Source organism: Lissotriton vulgaris, chromosome 2_1 (genome assembly GCF_964263255.1).
Source record: "Lissotriton vulgaris chromosome 2_1, aLisVul1.2, whole genome shotgun sequence".
Classification (NCBI taxonomy): Eukaryota; Metazoa; Chordata; class Amphibia; order Caudata; family Salamandridae; genus Lissotriton; species Lissotriton vulgaris.
In genome coordinates this window covers 243,003,727-243,029,069 of record NC_141687.1, presented here as the reverse complement: position 1 = coordinate 243,029,069, position 25,343 = coordinate 243,003,727, and the positions used below count along the sequence as shown (strand labels likewise).

Below are 25,343 nucleotides of genomic sequence, written 5' to 3'. Positions count from 1 at the left end.
AAATACTCTTTAGAAAAGAAAGAGGGATGATGCACAAGAAGAGGATGTTTTCTGGTCCAGTGGGTCAAAACAAGGATGCGTAAAAAAGACGCAGAGGAGGAAAAACATTGAACCAAAACATAATGAAAAAGGCAATGAACGTAAAGTTAATGAGTAAAGTAAAGCTATAAAGGCCAAAGGAATCGCTATTAAGGTGAGGAAAAGGAGCCCCAGTGTGGTGGTGTGTGACTCATCATTCACAAGTGGGGATGTAGAAATCAGGTGTTCATCATGTTTTGATGACACAGATTACGATGAAATGGTTAGGAAAAAAAAGAAATTTGAGAGGAAAAAAGGTGAAAATAGAATCAAAATATTTTTTAGATCCCCACGGGGGAAGAAATGTTAGACCCAACTTTGATTCAGCATCCGTTATCCCCCCAGTGGATGCCTGCTGATCATGTTGCAAAATACATTTCTTATTGGATTCGCAGGGAAATCCCTAAAGATGTAAGAACGCACCTTAGGTCTGAGTGTCCTAGGCCTAGTTTGGGTAACAAGGTCGCTTTCACACCCAAGCTAGATCAGAAAATGATGAAGTTTCTTAATAAATCTGGTCGCGACCCAAGAAGAGGTCTCAATAAGTGCCTCAAAGGATGTCAGGACAGGCAATTGGACATTCTCGGTCCTCTCATTAAAGTATTTGACATGTGTGAAGAGGCACATTCGAGTAACACAAATGTGGAGGTTTTAGAAATGCACCAATGGGTGCAAAGAGCAATCTGCCTTTTGGGCAATGCAAATGCGGCTTTGTGTAAGGAGAGGAGGAAAAGTATACTGATGAAAATAGATCCCAAAATAGCAGATATAGCTTCAAAAGAATTTGGAGAAAGGAGCGAGAGAATGCTCTTTGGTGAGGAGTTCATGAGAGATTTAGGGAAATATGCTGGCACCTTTAATTCCCTTCAAAAAGCACAAAAGGGTATAAGAAAGTTTTTTGGGTCGGCCGGGAGAATAAGGGGTCGTTTCCCAGGCCGAGGTCATGGAATTACCAGAGGTCCTTTACCAGAGGTTTCAGGCCCTACAAACATGAATACAGATTTAATTCAAGATCAGATCAGGGAGGTTTTTTCCCTCAGACAGAGGTCGAGATCAGGAGGAATGCGATCTGATAGAAGAGGAAGAGGTTCAGGTAAGACGAACCCAAGACCCTTTTTCTACCCATGTAAAATTGGGCGGCAGACTAGCCCATTTTCTTTTGAGGTGGAAAGATATAACTCTGGAACCATGGGTTTTAGAAACGGTAACAGGTTATCATTTAGATTTCAAAGAGTTTCCAATTCAAGAAAGGTGTCTGAGCATGTTAAGGTTTGCAAGGGAACTAGAGGAGTTGGTGATTAATGAGGTAAAAGCCCTGGAAGAAAAGGGTGCAATAGAGGTTGCAGGAAAGGTCGAAGGTTGTTTTGTAAGCAATATTTTTCTGGTGGAGAAAAAGGACAAGAAGATGAGACCAGTTAAAATTTGAGAGAACTCAACGATTGGGTTTGTTACAATCATTTCAAGATGGAGGGAATTCATCTGTTAAGGGACGTGTTGAGGAAAGGAGATTGGATGATAAGGTTGGATCTAAAAGATGCTTATCCTTCAATACCTGTATGCAAAGAACAGAGGGATTTACTCCAAGTCAGGTGGAGCGGCAGGTGATGGAGATTGAGGAATCTTCCTTTCAGCCTGACTTCAGCTCCATGGTGTTTTACAAAGGTGATGAGACCTATTGTAGCTTGGTTGAGGTCAAGGGACATTCGGTTAATAGTATAGCTGGATGACATTCTGATTATGGCAGAGCAGAAATCCTTGGCACAGGAACAGACGGAGTTTGCTATAAATGTACTAGAGGAGCTAGGTTTTGTGGTGAACAGGGAGAAATAGAGTGTCATTCCTGCTCAAGAGATTCAATTTTTAGGTTTTCAGATCTTGACCCTGGAATGTGTGTTGAGGTTGCCTATGGACAAGGTGAGGAAGATTCCAAGGAAGTAACAAGAGTGAAGGAGGCGGTTTGGATAACTTTGAGGCAGCTTGCATGGTTGTTGGGTCTGTTGTCAGCTTCAAAACAGGCAATCTTTCTGGCCCTCTCCATTAAAGAGCGTTGCAGAGATTGTAAGTGTATCATTTGAGAATGGGAGCAAGGTATTCTCAAAGGGTGAGGATGAGGATGAACAAAGAGACTCAGGAGGAGTTGCAATGGTGGTTGATGAATGTGGAGGCTTGGAATGGGAAAGCCATTTTTGGAGAGAGCCCAGAAATTGTGATAGAGTCAGACACAAGCTTATTAGGTTGGGGAGCGAGATGTGGCGCTGTGACAACAGGGAGTCTTTGGTGGGTTCATTTGCAATCAGGAGTTTTGTGAAAAATCAGGCGAAATGTTGTGTTTTATTGAAAATGGGACAACATATCTGCAGTCCGTTATGTCAACAAATTGGGTGGTCCTCGTTTGAGGAGTCTAGCAGAGTTGGCGAAGGAGTTCTGGAGGTTTTGCATGGACAGGCAGATTATGGTGCAAGCGCAGTATATTCCGGGGAAGAGCAATGTGGAGGCAGAAGGAAGTTCAAGGTATTTGGAGGAACTGAGCAACTGGAGGTTAAACAGGGATGTGTTTCTGAAGTTACACGAGAAATTAGGTCCGCTTCAAGTGGATTTGTTTGCGGACAGGTTGAATACACAGTTAAAAGGTTTTCAGTTGGAGGCCATATCCGGAGGCGTATGCGATAGATTCTCTCTTGCAGGAATGGAATTCAGGGGGAATGTATGCCTTTCCCCCATTCTCTATGATTCAGAGGGTCCTGTTGAAGGTGAGAAAAGAGGTCAGAACTAGTTTTAATAGTGCCATTCTGGCAAGCACAGGTTTGGTTTCCAGATTTGATGAGCATGTTGGAAGAGCCTCTGTTGATCACTAATTTTCCGGAGGTGTTATTGGATGTTTAGGGGAGTGTTTACAATCTTGTGATGTCGGGGCATGATTTCAGGAGAATTTGGCAAGTGTCTGGCCTATCAGCGGAGGCTTCGAAACCTATCAATGGTTCATGGGCTCCAGGAACAACAAAGGTCTATAGATCGGCATGGCGAAAGTAGTGCGATAGTTGTATTGAAAGGGATTTGATCCCATATCAGCCAATGTTGTGGAGGTTGCGAATTATTTATTTATTTTTGAAAGGGATTTTATAATTCGGTCAATTTAAGCAAGTCAGCCATTTCATCAGGACATGAACTGGTGGAAGGAGTGCCAATTGGTCAGCACGTTTTGCATAAAATGGCACTTAAGAGTATTCGTTTAGAATTGCCTGCAAAGTATTCTTTTCTATGGGATGTTTCGGTGATTTTGAGAGAATTAGATGGTTGGGGATCTAATTGTGGATTGAGTTTGAAAAGATTGTCATGGAAGTTAGCGGTACTGTTGTGTTTAGTATCTCAGCCTGAAGGAGTGAGTTTCAAGTTGAGGAAGAGATCGAAGATCATTTCCAGGACGATTTTTTACCCGGTTATGGAGGGGCATGATAATTTATGTGTGGTTCGTTGTTTGAAGGAATACGAGAGAAGAACAGTGGGATAAAGAAAGGTTGGATGTTCACAGCTTCTCATATCTTATAGGAAGCCTTTTTGGGCGGTTTCAGTGCCTACTTTAGCTAGATGGGTTAAGGAATGTATGAAGAAGTCAGGGATTGACATTGAGCTTTTTGGTGCACATTCAGTTAGGGGAACTATGGCAAGCAAGGCTTTCATGAGGGGATCTAGTTTAAGTGCAATTTTGAAGGCGGCGCACTGGTCTTCTGATTCAACGTTTAAAAATTTCTACTTTAAACCTGTGGAAAATGTGCAGTGTTTTAGATGAGCTTTGAACATGCATAATATTGGCCTCCGGGCCTTTGCCATAAAATGCAGATTTTCCACAGTTTTAGTGGGTAGAAAATCATGATTTTATTAAAGGCACGGAGGCTAATATTATCCCTCCCGTGTGTTTAAGCCCTATCCTTTTAATATTTTGTTTTTCATTTGGTCTAGAACAGAATGGACCCTAGCACACCTGGGCCCCTCCTGTGCCCAGGTACGTTTTACACGGCTTGGGGAGCCCAACCCGTGCCGCTCTTCTCTTCGCGGGGCCAGGTCCCACCCGGGCACCCCGCATGGAAGGATCATTGGAGGGCAGCCCAGGAAGCCTACCGCCGGTTGCCCTCTCCAGCTCCACATCTGACCAGCACCCTCGCATGCTGCCGCGGGAGCCGGCACCTCTGTTCTGGTCTGCAGACACAAGGCTGCTTCCCGTCCAGCGGGTCCTCGGGGGGAGTGCGACGGCACTCCATCCGCCCTCCTGCTGCTGTGGGCATCCCCACCCTCCTCCTCCATCACCACGCAGGAGTTGGGGTGCCAGGCCCCCAAGGCAATCTTCATGGGGAGCGCGGCGGCGCTCCCAGTCTTTGCTTCCCAGCTTCGGGGCACACTGGGCCCCGGAGTTGGGGATCCCCGGCCCCTCTCCCAGGAAAGTCTTCACCAGCAGCGCTACAGAACTCCCTGACTTCGCCCATAACTTCGGGGCCTAGATTTTGGTTTCCAGGCCCCTGATACTTTTTCAAGGGCTTCCCTTCTTGGCGTTGGGGTCTGGAGTTGGGATCCCGGGCACCAGAGCCATCTTTGCGGAGGCACAATAGCGTTCCCCACCCTCAGTTATGGCTGGGACAGGGTGGGCTCCTGGCCCCCCTTTTAGGCCACTTCATGGCGAGCGCGACGGCGCACTCCGACTTTGCTTCTCGTGGGGGCAGCCCCCGGGACCTGACCCAACCCGGAGGCACATCTTTGACCGGCTACGGTGCCCCATGCGCTTTGTCATCGGTCCTCTGAGGTCAAAGGTAGTCTACCTTCTGGAGGGCGTAGCTTAGTCTCCAGGCGGCCAATTTGCTCCACTTTGGCCTCTTCTCGCTCCTGGTGGCACACCCCAGCCACTGGTAGCACTCTTTCTCCCTCCTGGTCTCAAGCAAGGTAAACTCGGCAGGGAGCAGTCTTCACTGGCTCCCTGTGCCAGCCTTTCACCTGGCTCTCCTCCTGGGCCTCTTCTCCTTGTGCAGAGGCCCAGACTTCTGCTCACTGGCCCTGGACTCCAATTTCGGCGCAATCTAGGGTCCTGGGACAGTCCGGGGGTTCTTCCTTCCAACTGTCCATGGTGCCAGGCTCCAGCACCAGTCTTCCTCAGCAGACCATACCCAAGTGAGAGCTCCTCTTCATGTGCAAGACCTTTTAAGAGAATTTGGAGGGGGATGGCAGAGGGGCTCTGCTGACCTAGGCTGCAGCGACACATCACCTCTCTACCCCTGCTCCCTCCTTCCTGCCCAGGCCTATGGGATAGTTCAAAATGGAGTCGTCCAGGGGTCTCATGCCACATGGTCTCTGGAAAGCCCCCCCCCCTCTTTCCCCCTTGCTGCCTTCTCTCCAGAGCAGCTTGGAGCCTGGCACCCGGTGACAGCTGCTGATTGTTAACCTGCAGCTCCACCCATCTTCTCTCTCTCTTGGAGAGGAGACCTTTGTCCGTGGAATGCTTGCCGTGAAGGACTTGGCCTCTGATACTTCAGTTTGGGGAGGAAGGTCATTAATCCAGCCTGGCAGGGTCAGACCCAGCCAGGCTCTGGGTATGAGCTGAGTCAGTCAAATATGACATTTCTGGATGACCCATAAGAAGTACAGATATGGTTTTGGACTCCGCAGAATACTTATTTTCACACAACTTACAGTGTTCGTTGGTGGGTGTCTGGAAATTGTAGGCCCTAGGGAAGTGAAACTACCCCATGTGGTCCCTATCTTCATAGGAGAATAATGAAGTGGTTCTTCAGTGAAAGCAGTAAAGCACAACGACTTTCCCTTACAGGTTTCTTCCCATAATATAAAGACTATTCCATGTCACCACCCAGGTCTGCATAATTCCTGCCACACCATTCTATTGGTACCTGCTTCTGGGCTGCGCATGCCAGGAATCTCCCCGAACAATCCCTACATGTGTGCAGAAGCATGTACACACATGTCTGCATGTAACCAGCTGGGTGCCCCTAACTCTGGCTGCAGCGCTGCGGCCTACTCTCACCAGGGGGACAACCAGTAAAATCCACATGCAGTCTCATCATGAGTTCACTGTGACTGAGTCCCCACTTATGAGGCTCTCCCACAGTAAAAGCTCAACAATTAGGTGTTCAAAAAGTGAAAATTCCAGGCTGTTCAGAACCGCCTTCTAACAATAACATACTGCATCTATTATTTTTCACACTATGAATATCTACTCTGGCTCCGTTCCAGTGTTAACTGTCATAACACCTGTAACCATTGCTCTTTGCAAATGTACATTGCCCACAGCAAGCATATACCCAACAGACCACAGTTCTCTCCTTCATTTGTTTTGTTGCTCTTTCTTCTTATCCTGTACACCTTGTTATATGAAGAACTGTACCACCTAACATATCTGTCCTGTTACTACAGTTTAGGTATCATCTTGCTTCGTACATGGAGACAGTAAAGCAACTCTTTAGTTATAGTCAGCCACACTTAACATGGAAAATTTGTTTTTGGCTTGTTTTTAACTGGTTTGATCAATTCGTATTTAAGTTGGCAAATCCTTATCGAAACTGGCTAACGTTTGACTTTGCAAATTTCATATTCATCCATGCAGGGAAAAAAGCTAAGATAGGGTGAGAAGCATCTGAAAAAAAGATGAATATTCTATTTGATCAACCATAGGAAATGTGGAGAGATGAAAACTAGCCTTTGAGCAGTGAACCATACTGGAGAAGTTCAGGAGATTTACATTATTTGGAACCATAAAGTCACTTTGTGTGCTTTTTTGTGAATTTCTTATGTTTATTACCCATGTTAATGTTTGCACTACCTGACCAAAAAAAACACACACACACACTATTTTCATCTGTTTATGAAAACTCCTTTTGCAAGCCAGAGTTAGTTGACAGCACCTGCTTGGAGAAAGCAGATTTAAGTTTGCTTTTGCTTGTTGGGAGAGGTCAGCTCCAACCAAGCAAACAGCTACCTCCCGTGGTGTGAATCTCTGGACTTAGCAGGAGCCGGCGGTCCCTGGGTGCCCACAACGGACCCTACATTAATGTATTTCATCCCCAGGAAGATGGCGGTCCCTGGGGCTGTAGGGGAGGCCGTATGCGCCTGCCACATTAATTTGATCTCTAGCCCCAGGAAGATGGCAGTCCCCAGGGGGAGGCCTAGCGCTCCCCCGCATTAATTTTAAGTTTAGCCCAGGGGAGGTGGTGATCCTTGCGGCTGCAGGAGGGCTGTATTATGTTAGTATTTGCCTCAGGGAAGTGGCTGTCCCTGGGGCGCGGTCAGGCCCAGCAGACCCGCTAGTATAAATACTGTTAAGTGCCATGGTGAGATGGCGGTCCCTGGGACTTTGGATTGGGAGGGATGCATAGCTGGGGGGTCCGTGTGACCTCCTATTTCACTGGCATGCCCCCAGGGCCTGGCCCACCAGGGGGTTGATTGAAAACAAGTGCGGGAGCGCACGCTTTGCTCATTATCGCACATTGTGATTGTCATTTCTTTTTTTGTCGCTTTTTTGGCCTGTCAGGTGTTTCTGGTACCCCAGAACCAACTTTATGGGGTCAGGGTATTTCTACCCTACCCCCTTTTCTAGTTGAACATTTTTTTAGTCCCAAGATGGCTGCCAACACTTTCTAGTGCTTAATCGGAGCTTAACATTTTTCGCGAAGATGGAGCCACAGATATCACTAACTCTATTTTCTTAAATTTCTCAACAACTACTGAACGGATTACACCAGATAACAAAAACTACAAACTGCGTAACCAAATCTACCATTCTGCCAAATTAGGTGTAATTCTTTCCAGTAGTTCGGGCTGCAGGCATGTCTAAAGGTCCTATGGGAAAACGCACTTTTTGAAACCTCTTTTTCTACCCATTTGACGGATCACCCCAAAACTTTTCAGGCACAACAAGACCTAACTTGACACTTTTTTTGAAAAATGTTGTGAAGATTTGTCAACCGGCGCCAAAGTTATAAGCAAGTCAAAAAATGATTTTCCAATGGACACATGGTAAACTATAACGACCTACTGGCGACCGCCAGAACCAAGGAACAAAAGTCAGCCACTCACGAGTCACAAAATTATTAAATTTATTGCCAAACAAAATTATTAAATTTATTGCCAAACAGCTGGGTATGTGCCTTTCCTTCATCAAGGTCAGTGAGTCGGCACCATTTTCTTTTACTTATACTCAGAATTGCACCAGGTTCACCAAGCACCGGATCGTCATACCCGCAGCAGTGCCGATGCACTCATTCAGTAAGTGGGCCCCTGCTACACGCGAAAACCGCTATTATGCAAGCGCTATGGTTTACACTCGTGTAACCTGGCATTCTTTTCGCCCCCTTCCAGGTAGCCATTGTGCTCCTTGCGGCTTTCACGCGACCGAGTCGTGATTATCTTCCCGGATATCTAGAGACACCGGAGAACTTAAAGTCGAGGTTCATACCCGACCCATCAGGTAACATGCTACCCCACTACCCTGAGTAGATGCGTTCGCCGCGCATCACTAAAGCTCTAACCTCCCGTTTTTATTTCACAGATAGCTCAATATAGCGGTTTTAACCACGTAGAACCTTCTACGGATGGCCATACTGTTACGACGTACGTGTGATTCACTTAAATCTTTTTCACCCCCCACATCACGCCAGCCGCTGCACGTTCAACCTTCACCGTGCACAACTCAACCAGACCGTGCACTCCGGCATAAAACTCTGTTTTTGATTATCTCTGCCGCCTTTAAGATCCTATCAGAATGCAGCCATGCATGTAGCCGCCGGTATATTTTCACTGTCACAGCGCCGATATTGCTTTCACTCTATTCCAATCCTGAATAGACTCTACTCAGCCGCTGTAAATAACCACATGCACTACCACGATTCGTAGAGAGCGTTGCATGAAATCGTCGTTTCATATTTTTCACAGTCACTGCGCCAACATTGTTCTTATCCACATATGTTTTTTAAACTCCTTTCACTTACCATGGACCAAATACGTAATGTATCACTGGCAATCACTTCACACGCAGCCAAAAAGGATCTCTGATACATGCCTGTTATTTATGTTATTTTTTGTTTTTTTCCCTCCTTTTCTTCCCAATGTAAATATGTATGTAAAGTAAATGTAATGAAAAGGCTCAAATATTATTACTTGTGTCCAAGAAAACAATAATGTCAACTCTTGTCCTGATGATGATGCCTCTATTTTAAAAGGCATCGAAACGTCGTCGACTTTTAACCCCATATGCAAAGTTTTTATGTAACACTTAATAATGCAATGGTGTGGTTTTCTGAACACTTTAAGTCTGTTTCACTGAGGTACAAGTGTGCAGACGGATTTCTTGCCTTTTTTATACTTTTCCTTTGTTGTTGTGTCTTGTATGTTAAGGGTCACGGCTGTGCCCGCTTGACATTTTCTAAGAAACACTTTAATTGTATGTAATGAAAAATAAATACCCTGTCCGGACGGACAGAAGACATACTACTTATTAAGTGTATGATCATTGTTTCTTGTACACCATTTACATATAGGGACCACTGTCTTTTGTAATCAGAATTGCAACAGTGGCATGAAAATCACAAGCATTTGCATTGCAATAGGTCTCGCATTATTAAAGTTTGAGCTATTGGCATTGCTATTAATAATGCAACACCAATAGCTCAAACATTCAGTAATGCAAGACCTATTGCATTTCAAATGCTTGTTAAGGATTACTTCATGCAGTATGTGTCTGCGTCACGGAGGATGCGTGTGATTGCTTTAGTAAGCTTAACAGGAGACCACATACGTAGGATTTATGTGTTTGTGTGACATGTTTCTATCTGCTATCGTTAGTTGCATGTATGCAGTGTTGACGCGGACGTAGTGTCTGAATGTGTGTAGTTGTTCATGTTCCCCACACTTACATTTCATTTTGGGGCGGTGGCCCCACGTAGCAATTTTGGGTAGTTCTGGCCTGCTCCCCCCACCCCCGACAGTGGTGCAGCATGAATGTTGACTGGCCACTTCCAGAAAGGCAACACAAAGTGCCATACGCTGCAGGAACGTGTCCCCAAGCAGACCTGCCCAGATGTCTCAGGAGCTCAGAGGTAACATGGCATCTCAATGCCCCGAGCACCAGGCTGGCAGATTGTACAGGAAATGGTGGCCCAGACAGAGTTGAAAGTAGGGAGGGTCCAGGGGCACACTGTCTGGATTAGAGGGACGCAAAGCACAGTCCACGACAGACACGGAGGAAGAGGCAAGGAAACGGCGGCAATAGACATGCCTGCTGTCTCACTGATTGAGAAAGGGACAGAGCCAGGGAGTTGTGGAGTCTGAGGGAAGAAGGAATGTCTGCCTGATGGAGAATTAAAGGGAGACAAAGTCAGGGGGGGGATGCCAAAAATCTGGGAGTGGGTTAAAGGTGGGAAAGAGTCGGGAGACAAAGAAACACATGCACTGTCAGAGGATGGGGAAACGGAGACAGAGGGGAGAAAAGACAAACCTGGTGTCTGGGGATGCGGGAAGAGTAGAGGGTAGATTTGAGAGGAAGATAACCTTGATGTATGGGGATGTGGGGAGGGAGAGAAGGAAGCCGAGGGGAAATAGAATAGACAGACCGGTGGGGGCTTTGGAAAGGGAGCGACTGTGGCAGAGAGGTGAGAAAAAGACAAAATAATGCCTGGTAAAGGATGAAGGCGAAAGATGCAGAGAAAGAGGACAAAGAGAGACCTGTCTCGGATGTGGGGGACACATTGAAGAGAGGAAGACATGCCTGGTGTCTGGTGATGTGGGAAAGAAAGATGGGGGGGGGGGGGGGGGAGTGATAAAGGATTAATTGAATGTATATTATTTGGATATCAAAATGCATATTTTAAGGGAAAAAACCCTGACGACACGTGCAGCTGGTTTATTTCTTCCAATGAAAGGAAGACTCATTCTTCTTTGCACTTATAATTGCTTATTTATAAACGCTAAGCATGTTAAATGACCTGCTGCAACCCACTGGCAAGAAAGCACCATGCATAGTTAAGGAACGTCAACAAATACAATGAGAAGCATTATGGCCGACAAGCGCATGAACCCATTTCCAAGTGTGACAGACTGCAGCCTAATGTTTGACCTGTATGCATGGGGCGCTGGAGATGTGATGCAATGACAGCGTTGGAAAATCACTTGGCACATTAATCACTCCTGGTACATATAACACAGGACGGGGGGGTTAGTGTCATGAGGGTCGCATTCTCAGTATTAATGACTGTAAAAATCCAAAGTGCAGAACCAGGTCAACCAACTATTTTCCACTGGTTAAACGACCTGTGCTAACACACACCGGCAACTTTACGTTGAACACCATAGACGAGGAAGGTCACAGCAGCCACGGCACACGCAAGGAGAAGTTTTGGTTAAGACATGCTTCGGTGGTTATAAAAAATGCCAGGACAGTGAGTGGCACACATTATGCTAAGAACAGCACGACGTGGCAAGGCTCATGATGGAGAGTCACTTACCACTTCAGTTTAACATATAGAAAGCAAGACCACATTTAACCCCCAGTTTTTGTTGTCTTTTTGCCAAATTTTGCGGCCTCAAAAAATAAAAATCCAGTTCAGCCCACTCCTTCCCAGCGCTATGGTACCGACAGACCTGGTTATCAGTTATTTCAACGTGAAGTTTAGATGGACCTAGCGGCGCTGGGCAGGCTGGCCTTTCATGCCACCGGCAAACAGCAGCAAAACACAGCTCTAACCTCTCCGGTACTCTGAATGAAATCAAGCGTGTTGTCCCTGAAGCGGTGCGGCGCTTAGATTAAAGTTATAAAGCAACAAAAAAAAAAAACAGAAGGATCAAACCCTAATACTGCTTGCGCTGAATAGAAAAGGAACGCGGACATAGGAGAGGGGGCCAGAACAGGACAGCAACAGAAAGGGTGCTTAGAGTAAAGTTAACAAAAGAAAACACAGGGATCAAACCGTAACACTGCTTGGCTAATGTACATCTACGTTTGGATCCGCTGGTGCCTCCTTTTGCAGCCCTTCCCTCCAGGTACTGTAAAATATTCAGCCCACGGAGTCGTCGGATGTGCAGCGGGGGCATTGTCTCAGCGCGCGAAACTGAAAGCGCGGTGGGAGCGCACGAGACGCCGTGAGCGTGCACATAGGCTGTCCCGGCGCAAGCTGAGGATCGACGGAGAAGAGACGCCATTTATCTGCGCTGAAGCTCAGAGTCTGAATTGGAGGCTGAACTGTCCTTGAGCCTGGCCCGCTCCTAAGGCAACACAGCCAGCGTGACGGCGGCCGCCTGGGCTGAGAGGTACACCGAGCACCCTGTGAGCTCTGGGGACACGCTGCAGGGCATCACGCAGAAGCATGGCGGAACGACAGTAAGGAATGCGGGGAGAGAGTAGCTGTTGGCAGATGGCGCATGGCTGGCTGACACTGGTGGGGGTGCAAGGAGAGCTGGGGATTGTAGATTTAATTACACGCTGGCCACACATGTTCACTTAAGTGCAGCTGGCACAGACAGGAGACGTGCACGTGTATGGTGCCAGCAGGAGGTGGGGGGGTGTGTGTGTGTGTGTGTGTGTGTGTGTGTGCGCTCGTGTGTGTGTGTCTCCGTGTGTGCGCTCGTGTGTGTGCATGCATCTCTCTATGTGTGCGCTCTGTGTGTGTGTGTGTGTGTGTGTGTGTGTGTGTGTGTGTGTGTGTACGTGTGCAAAACGAAAGCGGGGGTGTGGCTGTGTGTGTGTATGCGAGAAGTGAATGAGGCTTTCAAGGGAGACAGGAGATGGTGAACGCGCACAACCTGATCAGATTCCGGCATGCTGCGCGTGCCCATCTCTTCTCCTTGAAAGCAGACTCGCGGACTATAGGTCTCGCTGCGACATCGCTTCGCGATGCGTTGCAGGTGCGAGACCTAAAAAACGGTACTTCCCAAAGGGCTAGATCACACGGCTGTTTAAAACACAGCAGCCATGTTTTGTGTATATTGTTTAACTTCCAATACTACCCTCCACAGACTACATACATTTCTGTTGGCGTACATTCGCATTACATGTAAAAATTTATAAAATAGTCTTTATATCCACAATGTACATATAAAAAGGTATACAGCATCCATAGTCTATAATGATGTTGCCATGACTAATCGTCGCTCTTTAACAGGTAGTCCTATCAATACCAGCAGTGTCCTATTTCATTGCTGTCAACAGGCATTTTTGGTATTACCAATTTTAGAGAAGTCCCTGAGTGGGCTAACACTTACATTTATTGGGGCTATCACTAAATCGTTCCAATGACATCCTACATTTTAACACTACTCAAATGGCAGAGAACGATATTAACAATTACAAAATAAAGACGATAGGTTGCACATTGATTCGAAAATAGAATAATATCAACTCACTGTAATTTCTTGACAATTATAGATGTTGAAGCATTGTTGCCATATTCATTTTCTTGAACAATCTTAGGCATAGATTCATCAAGTAAAAATCCGCTCGCAAAGGGGCAGATTCTCAGAATCTGCCCCTTTGCGACCGGTATTTTTGCATTTGGGATGCATCATCCCAAATGCAAAAATCGCAAATTAAGAAATCGCAAAATTGCGATTACTTGCATTTAAGGAATCTCAAATTGAGATTCCTTAAATGCAATGCATTAAAGTTGAAAAAATAGCGATTTCGCTAATAGGGCTCGCAAATTACCATGAAGTTGAACTTCATGGTAATTTGCAAAAACTTTGAAAAAAGGCACTAAAGTGCATTTTTCAAAGTTTCATGTTGCGCACACACATGCCCTAAGGGCATGTGTGTGCGCAACATATGTGCACAGATCAATTTCAGGGGTGCAACAGGGTGTCCTTTGGACACCTTGCACCCTTGAAATCGCATTCTCATTTTGCGATTCGCTAATTGTGATTCGCAAATTGAGTCCCATATGAATGAATGGGGAGGTATTTCTTAATTGTGACTCGCAATTTGCGAGTCGCAATTAAGGAATTTTAAGAAATCGCTATTTTTAAAGTGATTTCTTCTTGCATAGCATTTTGCTATTCCTTATTAGCGATTCCTTATTTTTCGCTAATAAGGAATCGCAAAATGGGTCTTTTTTATGCCCTAAATCATCAATGATGTCTTTGAAATTTCGTCCTAGTAAGATTTATGTGAATATAGTCTCTCTAAAGTGGGGTGATCCAGGGACAAGTTTAATGAATTTAGTAGTGATAGCAACCCGTCAAAGCAGTCCAGAGTAGTGGGCTAACTTTAAAGTGGTAATAAATGATTCAGAGCTACCGCACAACCACCGAGTGTTCTGCAAAGGTCCATGGACTCGCAGGCAAGGAATGCCGCTTTAAATGCAGAGTGTATTCGAATTGCTCCCTTTTCCCGTGGGTAAAATGTTAATCCATAACTATGTGGCCAAGTCTACTAAACAGAATACTCATTACGGACTTCTCCCTTAGAAAACAGCTTAAGCCCACAATGATGTAATGCTTATATTTTTGCAGACCTAGTCAAACTGCTTCTTTTGACAAAATAATTGCAGTGTGTGAGCTTGTTTGCAGAGGATCTCTTTAAATTATATGGTGTACAGAATGCCGAGACAAGGAGAAACTGCAGAGAAGGAGGTGTCCTGCAAACTTTATTAACGCCTGTTGTACACCAGAAAAAAATGAAACTACGCTTACAACTAGGAGTGCAAACTGTTAAAAATATATCAATTATATCATCACCTGCTTACTGCGGTCTGTTCAAATCCCCCATTATTTCTCTGAACACCCAATAGTTAGGCTTCATATCATACAGGGGTTTATCCCGGCCTTTGGTGTTGTGAATGGGTGCGCAGTGAAACAATGGGGGAGGTGGGATGGAGGGGGTCAGAAGGGTGAGACTAACCACTTTATGGTCTGAAGCCACACATCGAAGGACAATAAGCCAAGGGGTGGCCTTAAACTACAGCTAAACTGATGCATGGGTAGGGCAGGGACTGAATTATGTAAAGACAAAAATCCTAAGAGATTGGAAAGGAAAACGTCTACTTTTGTGTTCTCTAAAGAACACAATGCAAAAGTGATCTGCAAAAACCAAGCTCATAAAAGATTGACACTTTACAAGGCTGAGAAGAACCCAAACTGCACCTGCTGTCCGTGTCTGCAGCATGGTCGGGTTTTGCGGGAGGTTACAACATGAGGCAGAAAATTGGCCGACGAAACAGCCCCCTCTTTCTCACTTAGTTTTCTTTAAATATGAAAATAGTGTTTGACATAAGCAACGCACGAAACTAAGATATGGCACCAGCAAAATTATATGGACTTAGTTGATATTATTGAACTTCCGAGAGCACGTTCTGTTTACCACCACAAAAAAAGAGAATATAACATTGCTTATAGTATTAACAGTGAAGCAAAGTGCTACACGGCAAACACGATTCATTCAATGCACTAGAATCACATGAAATAGGCAACATTTCCAAAGACGATGCATGTGTTAATGAAATCCCTGTTACTACCTTTTACCTGAAAACAAAAAAATAGCTGTCTGCACGTCCCCATAGGTATACATAGGTTGTTTTCTATACATTATGCCCTCATGGCTTTTGGCAGTGACTGCTACCTTACACAACGACAGAGCTGAACACAGATGCAGCTCACTGGAGTTGCCAGCCTACAAAGAGCAGCCTAGGCCTATAATTCACACAGTACATGGAGGGGTGGGCATTGTAAGAAGAAAAAAAACGAGCGGGAGAAGGTGGAAAATGGGAGAGTTAAACATTCAGAACAGTTAGTCGCTGAACGTTTCATACATTAAACCTATTTACAATATACACGATAAAAAACACCAACCGTCTACAAGCTCAGTGTAACAGCAGCAGGCACTGACCAGGCTAATCCCACACTGGTCTTTACTCAGCTCATAAAGTTGCAGCATCTTTTCACGGCACTAGGTTCCCGCAGTCTCTGGTGAGGCCGAGTTCTACACAACACAAACACAGCACCATGTGTTCGATGTGATGTTGTAAAGAGGCGTGTGTTGCGGTCCTAACTGGCATATAATAACATTTCCCTGAGTCGAAGGTACGTTTTTTTTTTTTTTAAATATGCAACTGCAGCATGTTAGGGCTAGCAGCAGAACACATTAGGTCAATGCAGTGAAGTCTGAAGCATGTCCCATTTATTAGGGGCAGAGTAAAATGTTACGTTGAAAAAGAAAATAAATTAAAACCACACCTTTTTATGAGTATGTACAAAATGGAAAAGCGACAGTAGCACTCTTTATTGCAGTTAATACTATATAAGGCGAAGTGAACAAAAATTACATTTAGGACAGTAACAAATCCCATTTGTCCTTTGCTACCTACACAGCACTGGTGTGACTGATGATGTCGTAAGACTTAATGCAATCAATGTTATTTCTGAAGCCATCTGTGACTTCACGGGCAAGGCCCTGAGCAGTTTCAGGGGCACTCTTGATCCAAACACAGCCGAAATTTGACCATAACCATACAAGTCTTCCAATAGAGCGTGTCATAAGATTTGTATTTTTTATAATGTAGGCTGGTGTGCATGCTCAGTACAGAAGCAGAATATCCCTTATAAAAGCTTCTTAAAACAAAAATATTCTTGCCACCATGGCCTAGCAATCAGTAAAAAGCATTAGCATGGCCAATAGGTCTCCCCTTTGGACCTTATGTGTTTAGCCAGAACTTTTGGCTAGGTTGTAGAGCATTGTGGCTGCTGTGCATCATGTTGAAAAGTTATAGTAAAAAGTGTTAAGCATTTTTGTTACCTTAATACAAACCAAGACAACATTTATACAACTGAACAACCGGATTAAAAAAAGATTTTAACAGAAAAAATGTCTTCTAGTTTTTTTGTACTTGCAATGCTGGCAACTTATTCCTGCCTGTTCTCATGCAGGTTTGTTATATATTTTTTTGTTATGGAGGAGCGGGACATAAATAACGGGGGAGTGGAGGCTGGAAAACAGTAATTTAATTAGAACACGAGCAGCGGACCTGACACTCTGGGAGAATCAAAAGATGCCAGATTCCCATGGCAGACTGACGTGATGTTTAGGTGATGCTTAGGTGAACCTTAGGTGGTGCGCTGATGCAAAATGATGGTGGTGAGTGATGTTTGGTGCTCAGGTGGTGCGGCAGAAGAGGGGGGCACCGCGGCAAAAGAGGGGGGCACCGCGGCAAAAGAGGGGGGCACCGCGGCAAAAGAGGGGGGCACCGCGGCAAAAGAGGGGGGCACCGCGGCAAAAGAGGGGGGCACCGCGGCAAAAGAGGGGGGCACCGCGGCAAAAGAGGGGGGCACCGCGGCAAAAGAGGGGGGCACCGCGGCAAAAGAGGGGGGCACCGCGGCAAAAGAGAGGGGCACCGCGGCAAAAGAGAGGGGCACCGCGGCAAAAGAGGGGGGCACCGCGGCAAAAGAGGGGGGCACCGCGGCAAAAGAGGGGGGCACCGCGGCAAAAGAGGGGGGCACCGCGGCAAAAGAGGGGGGCACCGCGGCAAAAGAGGGGGGCACCGCGGCAAAAGAGGGGGGCACCGCGGCAAAAGAGGGGGGCACCGCGGCAAAAGAGGGGGGCACCGCGGCAAAAGAGGGGGGCACCGCGGCAAAAGAGGGGGGCACCGCGGCAAAAGAGGGGGGCACCGCGGCAAAAGAGGGGGGCACCGCGGCAAAAGAGGGGGGCACCGCGGCAAAAGAGGGGGGCACCGCGGCAAAAGAGGGGGGCACCGCGGCAAAAGAGGGGGGCACCGCGGCAAAAGAGGGGGGCACCGCGGCAAAAGAGGGGGGCACCGCGGCAAAAGAGGGGGGCACCGCGGCAAAAGAGGGGGGCACCGCGACAGCAGAGGGAGGCACCGCGACAGCAGAGGGAGGCACAGCGACAGCAGAGGGAGGCACAGCGACAGAAGAGGGAGGCACAGCGACAGAAGAGGGAGGCACAGCGACAGAAGAGGGAGGCACAGCGACAGAAGAGGGAGGCACAGCGACAGAAGAGGGAGGCACAGCGGCAGAAGAGGGAGGCACAGCGGCAGAAGAGGGAGGCACAGCGGCAGAAGAGGGAGGCACAGCGGCAGAAGAGGGAGGCACAGCGGCAGAAGAGAGAGGCACAGCGGCAGAAGAGAGGCACAGCGGCAGAAGAGAGGCACAGCAGCAGAAGAGAGAGGCACAGCGGCAGAAGAGAGGCACGGCGGCAGAAGAGAGGCACGGCGGCAAAAGAAGGAGGCACGGAGGTGAAAGTGCAGGGCACAGTGATAGAAGAGGGAGCACAGTAACTCTAAGGAAATGATTAATTGCAGCCATACCTGCCTATCATTTGATACATGTGTACAGTTTATATGATGGTGTCTATTGACTCGTTTTTAAAATAGAGTAATGTAATTGCCTGAAGTTTCCTAAAAATATTTTATAGCTGCCCTTGCTTTTTTTCAGGAAAGGAGCGTTTGGCAAATGAAATTGGAGAAATTAAACGAAAAGGTTGTTTAATTATTTGTGTCGGTCATATTTCAGCTAAGAAAAAAGTAGCATTTTTTCCTGCTCCCCTTGTCCTGCAAACCTATATGGGTTTTATTTTGAGGGCACTCAAACCCAATGTATATACAGATAGGGGAAGGACTTTGTTTACCAAAATAGCCTTCGGCAGTCCTCTGAAATACAGAGATAAATGTAAGTGAACATGTGTAATGTAATCCAGTACGAATGCAAATTGCTCCAATGACGTGGAGCTGATTTTGCACCGTATTAAAAAAAAGGTGCATGGGATAGAATGGTTGGGGGGATGGGTGTGTTGGGCAGATGGCTTATAGGAAAAGAAAGTTTGGCAAATGGAATCAGAGAAACATTACAATAGGGTGACATCAATAATTAGTTGTGGCTGTCGCATTTCAGTGAAGTTAAAACAAAGCTGCATTTTTAAAGTTATAAATCAAGGAAACAGATGTGGTGTAATGTAAGTTGGTACTAATGCCCTTGGGGAGATTTAACACCGCTAAATTAAGTCAATTGTGAGCCGAGTGAGATAGTGTATGGATTAAAGGAAAACGCTCTGTGAAACTTGACATTCTTATGGAGCGCTCCATTGGAAAATAAAGAACAAGTGATTGCATATAGCAGCTGCGGCCCAGGTGTAAGGTTAGGGGCTGTGTGAGATTTAAAAAAATGTACAACCAAGTTGAGTCACACTATCAAGGTAAGAATTAAGTCGTTGGAGTACCAGTTCTGTTGCAGCCCTGATGCACTCCATGGATAGTGGGAGACATGATACAGAGAATAACCAGACGGACAGCAAGGAACAACAGAGGAAAGGTTTGACCGCGTCAACCAGACTGGAGGAGGCATCGCCATCGTCCACAAGAACACCATCCGCATCACGACCAACAACGACGACACCCTCGCACCCGCCGAGCACCTCCACTTCCAGATCCACACCGACCCAAAGACGACCCTCAGAGGCACCCTCATCTACAGACCCCCGGGACCACGCACACAATTCAGCGAAGACATCGCCGACTTAGTCAGCCCGCACGCCCTCCCCTCCGCTGACTACATCCTCCTCGGGGACCTCAACTTTCACCTGGAGAACAACAACGACCGCAACACCACCACCCTGCTGGACAACCTCGGACTCAAGCAACTGGTGACCACCCCCACCCACTACGCCGGACACACACTCGACCCCGTCTTCTCATCCAGCAAGGACATCACCTTCAGCCACGCCACCGGACTCCACTGGACGGACCACAGCTGCGTCCACTTCAGCTTCAGAAAGACCACGATCCACCACCACCAGCAACAGGTTGCACGCAGAAGCTGGAACAAGATCACAGCCGACCAGCTCACAACTTCCCTGAGCAAGAACCCACCCACCAGCGCAACGAACCCCAGCGAAGCAGCCACCAACCTCACGAAGTGGATCAGCGACTGCGCAGACGACCTCGCCCCTCTGAGGACCCCGCCTAGCAGACCCGGCAGCAAGAAAGCCCCATGGTTCACCGACGAACTCAAAATCTCCAAGAAGAACTGCAGAGCCCTCGAGAAAGCCTGGCGCAAAGACCCAACACCGGACAACATGACTGCCCTCAAGCTCGCCACCCGAAAACACCACCAACTGATCCACGCCCCCAAGAAAACTGCATTCAAGGAACGCTTGGACAACAACGCACACAACAGCAAGGAACTCTTCAACATCGTTAAAGAGCTCTCCAACCCCAACGCCGGAACCAACGACATCACCCCTTCGCAAGACTTCTGCAACTCCCTCGCCTCCTACTTCCACAACAAGATCGCGGACATACACAACAGCTTCAGCACTCAACCGACGCACGCCACAACCGTACCAGTGCCCCCCACCACCACCCTCCGCGCCTGGACTCCGATCAGCACCGAAGACACCGTCCGCACGATGAACTCCATCCACTCCGGATCTCCGTCCGACCCATGCCCTCACCACGTCTTCAACAAGGCCGACACTGTCATCGCACCCTACCTGCGGGAAATCATCAACACCTCCTTCGACACCGCTACCTTCCCGGAGAGCTGGAAGCACGCCGAACTCAGCGCTCTACTTAAGAAACCATCAGCCGACCCCACCGACCTCAAGAACTACCGCCCCATCTCGCTGCTCCAGTTTCCTGCAAAAGTCACCGAGAAGACCGTCAACAAGCAGGTGGCCGCCTTCCTCGAGACGAACGGATCTCTCGACCTCTCGCAGTCTGGCTTCCGGGCCAACTAACAGCACCGAGACCGCCCTGATCGCAGCCACCGATGACATCCGAACCCTGCTCGACAACAGAGAAACAGCGGCCCTCATCCTCCTAGACCTCTCCGCGGCCTTGGACACTGTCTGCCACTGTACCCTAGTACAGCGCCTCAGCAACATCGGAATCCAGGAGAAGGCACTGGAGTGGATCATCTCCTTCCTCGCCGGAAGAACACAGAGAGTCCGCCTCCCCCCGTTCAGATCAGAAGCCACCAAAGTCATCTGCGGCGTCCCTCAAGGCTCCTCGCTCAGCCCTACCCTCTTCAACGTCTTCATGAGCCCCCTCGCAGCCATCGCACGCCAGCACAACCTCAACATCATCTCCTACGCCGACGACACCCAGCTGATCCTCTACCTCACCAACGACCCCGTCACCGCCAGAGCCAACTTACACGAAGGGATGAAAGAGGTAGCCGAATGGATGAAGAACAGCCGCCTGAAACTGAACTCGGACAAGACGGAAGTCCTCATTCTGGGATCTTCACCCTCCGCCTGGGACGACTCCTGGTGGCCCCCCCGCCCTAGGCAGCGCACCCAAACCGACAGACCACGCACGCAACCTGGGCGTCATCCTGGACTCCTCCCTCTCCATGACCAGACAAGTCAACGCCGTCTCCTCGACATGCTTCAACATCCTGCGCATGCTACGAAAGATCTTCCGGTGGATCCCCACCGAGACCAGGAAGACGGTCACCCAGGCCCTCGTCACCAGCCGCCTGGACTACGGCAACTCCCTCTACGCCGGAACCACCGCCAAACTCCAGAAGAGGCTCCAGCGGATCCAGAACGCCTCAGCAAGACTCATCCTGGACATCCCCCGCCGCAACCACATCTCGGGACACCTGAGAGACCTGCATTGGCTCCCGGTCAACAAGAGAATCACCTTCCGTCTCCTCACCCACGCACACAAAGCCCTACACAACCAAGGCCCAGGATACCTCAACAGCCGCCTCAACTTCTACGCTCCCAAACGCCAGCTTCGATCGACCGGCCATGCCCTCATAGCCGTCCCCCGCATCCGAAGAGCCACCACAGGGGGAAGGTCCTTCTCCTACCTCGCCGCCAAGACTTGGAACTCCCTCCCGACCCACCTCCGCCGGACCCAGGACCACCTCGCCTTCAGGAAGCAGCTCAAGACCTGGCTGTTCGAGCAGTAGCGGTCCCCCCTCCCCTAGCGCCTTGACACTCCGGGTGAGTAGTGCGCTTTATAAATGCCTTGATTGATTGAATCCTCTGTTCACACTGGAACGAAATCCCGCCACATTAACAAGAGCTAAACCCCGCCTCTTGCGGAAGACTGAAACTCCGATTTGAAGTCAGCTGTACTTATTTATAAAGTCCTCATGTGAGTGCTTGGAAAGTGGCAACGGAAAGTAGACCTAAACAAAGGACACCCCTTCCTTTCACTTTATTCAAAGTTGGAACATGCTTTAGGAACAAAATGTCACATAATAAGTAGTCCAAGCAGAATCCTTGTGTAATCTGCCGACATTTGTTAGTGATATAATACCGGAAATGGCGCAAAATATTGGTTTTAAATGTGAAAAGAGTGTTTTAGTGATTTGTTATATTATGAAGTTTTTTTGGATAATCAATTTTATTGATTTTCAATGAATACATGTTCATCAATGTAAACATAACCAGCTTTTCACACTGAGCAGTACACAACAGTGACAGATAAAACAGGGGGGAGGAAGCCCCCCACATAGAGGAGTCCGACTAGGAATACCAAGCGACAATGTCCACAACCATGTCTATAGGAAAAACCTCAAGAAGGCCAGTCTTTTACCACCCCGACCCATTTACCCCACACCCTTCGAAACTTTAGGGCAACCGCGGGCAGGATACATGGGGCGCTCTTGCACTGCACACCAATCTACCCCCCTGCACCACCGTGTCATGGAAGGGGCCAACGGGTCCAGCCAAAGGGCTGCAATATCTCGTTTAGCTACCATCAAGGCCATGGTGAGACAAAGCTTCTCCGCCCTGCTCCCATCCAAACCATCAGTAACTCCCAAGAGTATGTTCATCGGGTTCAAAGTGACCTCCCAGCCCAGGACCTCAGTAAGCTCAGCGGTCACTAACTCCAAGTAATGCGTAATATAAGGACAGAGCCATACCATGTGATCAAATCTGCTTGGGGCAGTGACAGCCGGGACAGGAAGCATCAGGCCAGAGCCCAAAGCGATGAAGGCGCAAAGGCATGAGATAGGCCGTGTGTAGATAGTATACTGGAACCAATCGGAGCGGCGCAGAAGCTGTAACTATTTTAGGGGAAATCCACGCATCCCTCCAATCAGCATCATCTAATGGACCAATCCAACCTACCCATTTATCCCGGAAAGAGGAAAGGGAATTGGGGGTATTATTCATGAGGGAACGGTAAATGCGGGAAATCCCCCCCTTTCCCCAAATTACCAGTCTTAACCTGTGCTTCAGGCAGGCTATATTTGGGCAAGGAGGTCCCTTCCGAGATGTGCATATGGAGTGCGTGGCGCAACTGCAGATAGGGGTAGAACTGAGAGGCATGGAGGGAGAATTGGGTCTGTAGTTCTGAGAATTCGTGTATGTGGCTCCCGCACCAGACATTCCCCAGCTGGGAAATTCCATTGAGGTCCCAGGTTCTAAACCCACAGAGAGTGGCAACTTCCGCTCCACAAGGGGGTATATTGGGTTAACCTGCCCGACCAGCAGGTGTGGCACAGGGCGGCTCACCAGGCAAGAAACACCCCATGTGTAACCTCCGGCAAAGTGTGAGGGATAGCAGTTCCGTAGAGCATCCCTTGAATACCAGAGAAACCCAACGCAGCAGTTCCGGGCGGTAGGCCGGATCTGCCCAACCGCCATTGAACCAGTCATGTACAGTAAGGAGCATGGTCCCCAGATAATAGAGATGAAGGTTCGTCACTCCTAACCCCCCATCAAAGGGCGGAATCCTGCATTTATTGAGGGCCAATCTCTGCCTCCAACCCCCCCACCACAGGAATTTACTGGCCAAGCCATCTATCTCACGGAACCAGGATCGTGAGAAGGCAAGGGGGATGTTTTGGAGCATATAAAGGAAACTGGGCAGGACCATCATTTTGAAGAGAGCAATCCTGCCCATAAGGTTCAGTAGCAACATCTGCCATCGAAGGAGATCAGCGCGAACCCGCTTCACCAGAGGGCTGACGTTGAGAGACCAGGAAGGAGTGTCACCCAGATCCCCAAATACTTGAACGACTGCCGCCGGAGAGGGATCGAGGACTGCCAATCGAAACTCTCTTGACAGATGAAGGGGGACAAGGACTGACTTGGCCACGTTCAATCTGAGACCAGAGAAATGCTCAAAGAGGTGTAGGGCCCGGAGATACCGAGGCCGAGTCCGACAAAAGGATCAGGACGTCGTCGGCGTAGAGGGCAATCTTGTCCTCCTCCAGGCCAGCGCCATCCCGGGAGGAGCGGGTCCGCGCGGATGAGAGAAGCAAGCAATATTTTGAGCTCCGGAGTTGATAAGGGAAATAGGGCGGTAATCAGAGCAGCGGGAAGATCGGGGCTGAGACTTCGGAATCACCACAATGGTGGCCAGATCTGTTTCAGAATGGAAGAAGCAGTGGTCTGCCGCCTCTCGATACAGTGACAAGAGATGGGGGAAACAGCATGTCCCGGTAAGACGCATAGAACTCCTGTGGGAGGCCATCTGGCCCCGGCGTCTTACCTGCCGCCATGCGGGAGATAGTGTCACTGATTTCTGCCGGAGTAAACCGGAGATCAAGGCCCTCTGCTTCAGCGTCAGTGAGCCACGGGAGGGGGAATCTTTCACTTCGGAGGAGCTCCGAGAGAGCGAGGTCTTGGAGTTGGGCAGAGTACAAGGAAGCATAGTATGAAGCAAAACATTGGGCCACCGCCGTGGGGGCCTTATGGGTCATCCCATTGGAATCCTCGGGAATAATACAGTTAGCCATAGGATAAGTGGCCAAGAGGTGGAGGAGCTTCCCATTTTTATCTCCCCACCCATACAGGGCCTCCACAACAGCTTAGCGGACTCCATGGAGGCCTGTCTAAACTCATCCCGAAGGAATGCGAGCTACGACCCTGAGCCTCCGTTAGTTCTCCAGGCGGATGAGCCTCCAGCCGGGCAGCGTGCGCCTGTAGGAGCGTGAGCCAAGCCTCCTGTTTCGTGCGTTGGAGTTTAAGTTGGCCTTAGACAAACCCGCAGATTGTTGCCTTAGTGGCCTCCAATAAGTTACCAGGGGACGAAACAGTCTTGGTTAGCTGCAAAGTAGTGATGCAGATTGAGCCCTACGTGCTTCCGGAAATCCTTGTCCTGGAGAAACCAGGCGTTAAGCCGCCAGACCGGGCGAGAAGAGGCCGGGGGACTACCTAGACGCATAGAAACTGGGGAGTGATCAGATATGCCTCTGGGGAGGATAACGAGGTCCTGGATCGATCGACAGTCCAGGGCCGGAAGAAACAGATAGTCTAACCGGCCTGTGTATGATGGGCGGCCGATGTATGAGTGAACATCAGAGTAGCCGGG

At 48.3% G+C, this 25,343-nt stretch overlaps 1 protein-coding gene across 7 annotated transcripts in view; it reads right to left on the bottom strand.

Annotated features, from left to right (window-relative positions):
• MSI2 (musashi RNA binding protein 2) overlaps positions 1-25,343 on the bottom strand; it is a 1,814,765-nt gene that overhangs the window by 1,484,357 nt on the left and 305,065 nt on the right. The gene's annotated exons all lie outside the window — the stretch shown is intronic.